The 9,265-nt window shown below is 49.5% G+C and overlaps 1 long non-coding RNA gene across 1 annotated transcript; it reads left to right on the forward strand.

Annotated features, from left to right (window-relative positions):
* The first annotated feature begins 4,421 nt into the window (after positions 1–4,421).
* On the forward strand, positions 4,422–5,312 carry LOC109318559. Its single transcript, XR_002103273.1, has 3 exons — positions 4,422–4,654; positions 4,898–4,952; positions 5,148–5,312. It is a non-coding gene; the product is annotated as an uncharacterized LOC109318559 (long non-coding RNA).
* Positions 5,313–9,265: the final 3,953 nt, after the last annotated feature.

A 9,265-nucleotide genomic window follows, 5' to 3' on the forward strand; every position in this document is an offset into this window, starting at 1 on the left:
ATTTTTTATATTTCAGTATATCCTGGCAGAGGGGATGGGCAGCAGTAAAGCCTAATGTACAGAGCACTGGCCCAGCAGGGTGCTTACACGGTACATTTTTTGTGTAATCAGGCCCCTGAAAGTGCTCTACAGCTGTGGTGTTAACACGTACACAGCTGAAGAACCCCTTTAAAATGGCCAATGACATGAAAAATTAACCCTTGTCAAATCAGGTATTAGGTAAAGGCACTCTAAATCAGAGTGCCTTAGGGAACTTGTGTTCCTTCAAGGTTTAATTTGTTGTGCAGGGCTGGATGGAACTGGTAAGCACTAGCCCAGCCCCACTTCCAGAGCTGTCAGTGTGGGAGGGAGGGGGAAGGGAGCAGCACAGACCTGCTGCTGGGGCAGGGGCAGGGTGGAACAGAGCCCCCTTGCCAGCTACTCCAGCTGGGGTACTGGGTGGGGGGAAGCAGGCCAGGTCTGTGAGGCAAGCGGGCTCTCTTTCAGCTCCCACCTCCCCAAGCTCTGACCAAGCCAAGTCCAGCCAGTAGCTCCATGCTGCTCCCTTTCCCCTCCCTCCCCTGTTGACAACCCCAGAGCAATGGGGTGGGGGGGAGGGGGCAGCGCTGGGCGAGAGGTGGTTCAGCAGCCTCCTTGGAAGCTGTGGGAGTGTCCCTTCTTGTTGGCCAGAGCTCGTGCATGCAGGCTCGATCCCCCCCAACCCAACAGGCAAAGGTCTGTTGAGTTGTAGGGGGGGGCTCTAATTCATGGTGCTTTATGTAAAGTGCCATGAGTTAGAGTGCAGCCCCTAAACATCTATAGGCACTCATGGTCACCAGCTGTCCTGTATTTTCCAGTCAAATCTGCATGTCAGAGCTATGTCCCAGGATTCCTGAGAATTCGCTGAAGGAAGACTTTTGTCCTGAATATGAACAATTTGTTTGGGTTGGTGTCTGCAGCTGTCCTGCTAAAACTACTTGGAGTATATAGCACAATGCCTGGTCCCATGTACTCACAGCTATGCTGCTTCCACGTTGGGAGGTAGACATAGGCTCCATCCTGAAGCAGATACAGCATAGCTATATTCCCACAGTGCTGCATCCAGGCCAGCTAATGACTCTTCAGTGCTACATGAATGTGACTTTACTAAGTAATTCTACTTGGACTAGTCATCTGTGGAACATCCAGAATCGGTCCTCTAATTTTGTTTCTTGTAAGTTGGTAATTCAAACTGACTGGGACTTGAGACACCTAGGGTTTGTTCCTGGCTTGGCCACTGCTTTGGTGAGTAACCTCTGGTAAATCACATCCCCGCCGGTGCTGCAGTTTCTTTAGCTCTGAAATGGGGATGATGATAGTGACCTCCTTTGTAAAGTGCTGCAGCAGACTGCAGGACCCAGCAAGGGGAGAGCAAGAGATAGAGCACACCTGCACCTAGGGAGCCGGAAGCCCAGTCAGGCAGGTGGGGTGAGTGAGGGAGAAACTCACCCCAAGACAGAGGAAAGGGGCTGGCCACAGTGGTGGTGGCACGAGACAGAGCCCTGGAGACAGGCAAGGGCAGAAACTTCTGCCGCCAAGAAAGCTGACGCCTGACAGAAGGGATTTCAACTAACCTGGAGCAAAAGAGCAAGTGCTTTGGAAGTATTGAAAACCTCCTTTTCTTTCTTTCTTTTCATTTTTCACTTTTGTTGTGCTTTAGAAGGCCCCAGAAAGGGGCTCTGTAAACTGGAAGGTGGTTTTATGTTCACCGTGGGGGAGCCCTAGGAGGAGGGGCTTAGGGTGCCCAAATAGACTAAGAACTTCCAAATAAGTTGGTCACCCTGTGCTTGTGCAAAGATTCAAGGAGACGTATATTAACTTCTGAAGAGCCTCATGTGGCTCCGGAGCTACAGGTTGGCCACCCCACTATAGAGAATCTAGTGCAGGCCTTCTTGCTGTTCTTTTTTTTTTTTTTTTCTGTTTTTGGACTAGGCTGGCTGTGAGGGATGCAAGGATGCTGTGGAGTGGTCATTCACCCACCTGCAAAAAAGAGGTGGAGTGCCAGGCACATAAAACAGAGAGTGGGGGGAAAGTCCCACATAGCCTCATCAGACTTGGGGTTGGGGACAGGCTAGGGAGACAAGGTGCCTACAGCCTAGGCTTAAGTTCCTTAAAAACAGTCTCTCAAAAAACATCTCAATCAATATTGAGGGTGCTTGTACATGTGATGGTCATCATGATGTATATGCGATGAAAATGTAACTTGTGTGGCTAAATGGTGTCACACATTACATATGCACCCTTTTGGTGAGTTTTAGATGAGTTTGCATCATTGCAAACTACACTACATCTGGATGTAATTTAGTTTGTAACGATGTATTGCAGCTATCAGCTCTTCCCCTGGCTGTGGGAGAGGTGGACAGGCTCCACAGAAAAAAAGGATTGGGCCCCCCGCCACTTCTGCTTTTAGCATGCACCTGCTGAAAGCAGAAGCAACAAGGGGCCTGATGCTTTTTTTTTTTTTTTTTTCAATGGAGCCTGCCCACCTCTCCTGTGGCTGGGCGGTAAGCTGCCCACAGGCCAAGCAGCCCCTGAGTTACAGGGGACCCTGGTCCTTCCTTCCATGGTGGCAGTGCCCCTCAAGGCACTGGACAGGCTGCTAGTGGGTGGGCTGGGTGCTGCTAGGTACTGCTCCTCAGGCTCTGGCTCTGACAAAAAAAAGAAAAAAAAAAAGATTGGGCTCCTCGATGTAACGTGAAGAAAAATTGAAAAGGTGGGATTTAATTAAAAACCCACTGTTTCAATTTGAAGGTCATATAATAAAACCCTGAGGACTCAACCCCCATCACGTGTACAAGTGCCCTAAGATGTCGCAGGCAAGAGGGAGAAAAAGGAAAACGGGACCAAGCTAAGTAGCCATGTGCCACACCACCACAAGGGGGTACCTAGTTGTCTCCTGGAGAGCACCCATTTATAGGGCACCACTAGTCTATCACTATCCTCTGTATAAGCACCCATAAGGTATTTGTAAACTGTTACTAAATCCCTCCTTAGACACTGTCTCTCACCCTGTTCTCATTAAGAAACTGGGGGACTGTGGTGTCAACACCTACACAGTCAAATGGGTCGCGAACTGGCTGGAGGGTCTCACCCAGAGAGTGGTGGTGGATGGTTCATTTTCAACTTGGAGGGATGTGGGCAGTGGGGTCCCCCAGGGCTCAGTTCTTGGGCCTGCACTGTTCAATATGTTTATCAGTGTCTTAGACAAGAGGGTAAAAAGCACCCTGTTCAAATCTGCTGATGACACTAAGATGTTGGGGGGATGTGGGCATGCTGGAAGAGAGGAATAGGCTGCAATCGGACCTAGACAGTTTACAGGAGTGAGCAGACGAGAATAGGATGGGATTCAACACCAAGAAGCGCAAAGTGATGCACCTGGGGAGGAAGAACCAGCACCATATCTACAGACTGGAGAACTCCCTTCTCATCAGTGTAGAGGCAGAAAAGGATCTTGGAGTCATCACTGACTCCAAGATGAACATGGGCCAGCAGCGTGAGGATGCAGTCAGGAAGGCCAATCGTACCTTGTCATGCATCCACAGATGCATCTCAAGCAGGTCCAAGGAGGTGATCCTCCACTTCTATGTGGCACTGGTCAGGCCGCAGAAGGTAGATTTAAGCTAGGTATCAGGAGTAAGCTAGGTATCAGGAGGCGCTACTTCACAGTCAGGGCGGCTAGGATCTGGAACCAACTTCCAAGAGAAGTGGTGCAGGCTCCTACCCTGGGGGTCGTTTGACCCCAGTACTCTTTCCTGCCATGGCAGGGAACTGGACTCGATGATCTGCTCAGGTCCCTTCTGACCCTAGAAACTATGAAACTATCTCTTCTCCACGCTCAGTAATCCTGTTCTTTCAGCCTTTCCTCACACTTACTGCTCAGGAGTGTGCATTGGCTTGACTTTGCACTGTGTAACTTTCATCTCTGCACTTCTATCCTGATAAGTCAAGCTAAATGGAGCTGAAGCTGCGTTAAGGTTTATTCTAGTATAGGAGTGGGCAAACAGAATAGTTATATTGGTTCAGCATCATCTGTGGCAAACTCATGAACAACGTGTGCCCCCGGTGGCTGGGGGGGCATGACGGCAGCGGGAGCATGGCAGTTGTAAGTGGGAGCTCCCACAGATGCTGCCGGTGCTGTCGGCGGGGGAGTGGCGAGTAGTGACCAGGGGTCGGCAACTACCTGCAGATGCTGCCAGCAGCGTTGGCAGTAGCCAGCAGGGAGAGCTGACTGCCCTCAGACACCACCAGCGGTGTTGGTGAAGGGGAGGGGGGTGGCAAGCAGTGACCGCCCACAGGTACCACTGACACTGTCTTTTTGTAGGGGTGCACTGCCAGGCTTAGGGAAAACCTGTATAATTTTAAACATATGTATTTTTTTTGTTGTCCATACACCTAAAGACTTCCTTCAGTAGTGGCAATCCTAGTCCAATTCCTCTTTGAAAAACATACAGTGAAAACATTCAACTGACACGCAACCACCACTGATAAATTCATCTAGGCAGTGAATCTGATTCTTGCTTCCTGCATCCTCAGAGAAGCCATGAGAAAAAGCAGCCTGAGGGCACCTGAAGGATTGGTATGAAAAGGATGTCTGAGCAGAAGCCCAGCCTATTTAAATCATCTCACCTGATTAGTGGTGAGCAGAATGCAAAATCTGTGTCTGTTAGCTCCATAAGAGCTCCCTTCACATGGTCCCTGACTAAGCAGATTGCTTGTTAAATTTGAGATGGCATGGCTTCTTCTTCCTTTCCTGCTAGAGCCCCAATTCTGCCACCTAAACTGAATGTTATATCTAATTGGGAGAGACAGGCACCTGTGTGATGAATACAGAAACCACAACAGAAATCTTTCAAGTAAACATTGGCTTTTTCCTTCACAGCTCACATTGGTAAAAGCCTTCTGTTTAACTGAGGTTACTGCCTTTCATTTGCCAGGTAAGCAACCATATATTTGCTAAGGCAGCTTTTTTTATGGATGTTACAGCACTCTCTACTCTTCCAGTATACCTGTTGTGTCATATAATAACCTTCACGTGTTTATTATTCATGGCATGAATTTCCTGTTTTAAGATCCCATCCGATTTCTCATTACCAAATACCAAACTAATTCATAGTTTCATACATTTTAAGGCTGAAAGGGTCACTGTGATCATCTTCTCTGACTTCTGGCATAATGAAAGTGAGAGAATTTTACCTAGTGATACATTCATCAGGGATGTAAGTCTTTGTTGGGCTGGAATATGTCTTTTACAAGTTCATCTTGATTTAAAGACCTCCAATTGTAGTAAATCTACCATGTCCCATTGTAATTTGTTCCAATGATTACTTACCTGCCTGATCATAGGAAAGCAGGACTAGAAGGGACTGCAGAAAGTCATCTAGTCCAGCCCCCTTCTTGAAGCAGGATCATCCCTAACTAGACCATCCCAGTCAAGTGTCTAAGATGCTCTTGAAAACTTCCAAAAATGGAGAATCCACAATTTCTCTCGGCAGTCTGTTGTAATGCTTGACCACTCTCATCATCAGAAAGTTTTTACTAATTTCCAACCTTGATTTCCCCTGCTGAAGCTTGAGGCCATTGTTCCTTGTCCTGTTCCCTAGGGCAACAGAGAAAAGCCCATTTCCACTAGGGCTGTGCAAGACTGCAGGCAGAGCTTCGGATCTGGAGAAGCTTCGGATGCTTCGGGGTCCAAAGCAGCACATCCGGGTGGAAGTGCTGGCTTCGTTAGGCTTCCCAAAGTGGTTCGGAGCTTCTGAAGAGCTTTGCAGCCGCCTTGGAAATCCAGCCACAGGGTATAATGGGGAAACAATAAAATATCTCTAACTTTGTTGTTTTTTGTCCAATTTGGATGAAATTTTCAGGGGTGGTAGAATCTGCAGAGTGCATGAAGCCAGCCAAACTTCAAGAAGATCAATGCAGGGATTTGGGGGGAACTGCACCCCAAAGTCTTGAAAGCAAAACTCCTGTCATGTCTATGTATTACAACGCAGGGGAGTCAAAACTGCAAGGTTGGTAGCTCTTTCTGAGGCCACAAAGCCTGCCAAGTTTCAAGAAGAGAGGTGCAGGGGTTTAGGGGGAACTGCTCCTCAAGCTGTGGACAAGTAAAACTCATGCCATAGGTGACACTGTGTGTTAAGGCGCAGCAGTGTGAAAGCTGCAGGGATGGTGACCCCTGCTGCATCCAAGATGCCTGCCAGCTGTCGAGGAGATGGGGCCTACACACCTAGCTGCTGACAGGCAAAACTCGTGCCATGTGTGCTTGTGGGACTGACCGAGTCTGTCTTGGGGCAGTTGATTGTCTGTATTGATGGGTTGGAGCACCTTAATAACCTCAGCTCCCACAACCAGGTGGGTTACCCCATAGTAGGGCCAAGAAGGCAGACCCAGGTTAGGGAGTGGGCTAGAGGCTCAGAAGCCTGACTTGAAACACCCTTGACTGGTCAATGCTGGGTCCAGGACCCAAAGGTTCAAAAGGGCCAGGGGCCCACCGCAAGGGATGCCCAGAGCTAAGGGCCTGGGGTTCTGACTGGCTTTGGAGGTGAGGCCAGGGCCTGTGTGGCCAAAGGTCCCGGGGGGGGGGGCATACCCAAGATGGGGAAGAATTCATGGAGCTAGGCAGCCCAGAATGAGGGCACAGTAGGCTACCTGATTGGAGGGATCCAACTGGGGTCTGGACTTGGAGGATCCTGGGGCCCAGTGTGGGGCCGGTGACATTTAGAACTGTGGATGCCATCTGTGAGGCTTGAGCTGCGGTGTAGGGGAGGAATGGAGTTGCAGATAGCGCCCCCTGGCATCAGGGCAAGAATGGGCAGCCTTCCGCCTAATTAACAACATAATTATGTATCATCAAGGCACGGCAGATGAGGAGGTGGACGGTTGGGCCAGAAACAGGTGGGCGTGCCAATGACAGACTGGCCCTGAAAAAGCCCCCCATTACACTCCCAGACTCCTAATTATTTTATTGTTCTCTGCTGGACTCTTCCCAAGCTGTCCATATCCTTCTTGAAGTGTGCAGCCCATGGGTGACTGCAGCCTCCCAAGTCTGGGGGGACACCAGTGGGGCACAACGAGGTGGGAGAGGCATCCCCCAGTGGCCAGCCAGTGACCAGGGGGGTCCTTCCAGTGGCCAGTCACTGAGCGTGCCGGCTGCACAGCAGCGGTGGAAATGCTGGCACTTCTGCAGGCAGCATTGCGGTGGTAGAGCCCCCCTACCAGCTGGAGTGCTTGCTGTCAGGGGAGGCACCAGTGCTCTCGGAAGGCATGTACCCCACCATGCCTCACCTACGTGTTGCTTGTGGTGGGGCCCAAAACTGAACACAGTATTCCAAGTGAAGCCTCACCTCTGAAAATTCTATGCCAGTCTCCTCTCTTCCATATGATGTCAGCCATTTCTTTCCCATAGTCTTCTACTGTCTTCCTGTTGGCTGTCTGTGCTATAAAGACTCTTCCCACACCACTCCCCAGTAACAGGGACAGGGTTCCCTGTTACAGCCTGGCAACTGTTACCAGGTAGTAGGTCCCTGGGTGATATGATGTCTCCTGCACTTATCACTTCCTGCATCCTGTGGTGGTTTGGTACGGTCACTGGGACCTTTTTGTGCAGTTTGTATTTGTCCTAGAAGTGTTTCAGGACCTTGTACAACCATGGGAACTCCATGGTCCATGAGCTCTCATTGGTCAGTGTGTACGTCCACTATTGTCACAGTAGTTGCTATGCAAAATACTTTACAAAACAGGCTGTTTTGGATTATCTCCCTGTTGCCAGTTTGCAACTTTCGCTCATGTACTTGGCACATAGGAATAGAAGGATATCTGGCATTCCTCTAACTCTAGGCCATTTGCTTTGTACAGCATGGTCCTCACCACTTTCTCCCATGTGAAGTTCCAGAAGAAGACACACACCTGGCTCTTTGGATCATATGGATGACTTGCTCTGAGGGGGAGAAGACTAGGGTGGCATATAGAAGCATCAGTCATAACACTGCCTTCATAAATGCCTTTTCCCCACCCTCCCAGGTTGATGTGATTGCCATAGTCCCCCTCACTGTTTGACCTTGGCTTTGGTCTCTTCCCATGCTCTCTGTCCAGTCAGATTTGAGTCAAAATTGACCCAAATGAACTTTATCCCCTCCAAACATAGGTTAGTACAACCCACCTGAATAAGAATTATGGTAGTGCCCACTAAACGCAGTCCCCCTCCGCACCTACTCTTTTTCAAGTCATTGTGAGCCACTACATGGCATATATTTTGACTTCCTCTTCACTCCCACAGTTGAGCTGTGCCTTTATTTCCCATTTCCAATTATTCCTCTTTTTTTACCAGCCTTAAATGTCTGGCAAACATCACAAACATTGGCTCCAAACAGTTCACAAGAATCGCTCTGTTGACCTCTCTCAGCCTGTTGCTATGATTAATGTGGCCCCATGATCCATGAGGTGAAGCTGGACCAGGCTGCTCTATGCCATATCTGCATATACATTTTTGAAGCATCCCAGGACTCACGGCAAGAACACCCAGTTCCAGTCATGAATATGCGGCTAATTAGGGTGCAGGAAACTAATAAACCCAGGGTACTACTTGTAAATTCTTGTAGTATTTACAAGTGCGCTGCTGTGGAGTTTTCTTCATGTGCATCAGCCCATATGTAGATGCTGACCAGGCTGGCTAGGGCATGAGGGTGCTTCAGGTCAAGGGTTGCATGGTAGCTAGACACATGCTGAAGCACCTGCATGCTCTAGCCAGCCCCTCTGCATCACGTTGAACCTGTTAAAGCAGCCCCAGGCTGACCCCGCAGGAGCCTCTGCCATCTAGGGTTGCTCCAACCTGGCTCAGTGTGCTGCAGCCTGGATACACATGTAATCAGCATGCCCAGGAGCTTCCCAGAAGCAATAAACTATGGAGCAATAAGTGTTACAGTTTATTGCTGCACACTAATGGTGCATGTAGACGTGCCCAGTTTGTACTACATATAAGTAGGTGCCAAAGTGCAGCTTAAAAGTGTGTTAATGGAGGACATTTGCTAAAACTTGCAGCAGTTTCAGAAAGGTGAAATGCATCAATTCTACGGGTGTGTCACAGTGCACTCAGGTGCCCTGCGCCTGAGAGCAGAGATGGCTCGGGAGAGACCCCTAGTGGCAGGAAGGGGGAGGCTCAGCTGCCAGTCACCAGGGCCGCACAGGTGCTGGTTGCCAGGGCAACTGTTAAAACCAGCTGACAGGAAGGGGCCGGGCTTATCCCTTCTTAAGC

The sequence above is a fragment of the Crocodylus porosus genome, unplaced genomic scaffold, assembly GCF_001723895.1.
Source record: "Crocodylus porosus isolate Cpor-Errol unplaced genomic scaffold, CroPor_comp1, whole genome shotgun sequence".
NCBI classification, from domain to species: domain Eukaryota; kingdom Metazoa; phylum Chordata; order Crocodylia; family Crocodylidae; genus Crocodylus; species Crocodylus porosus.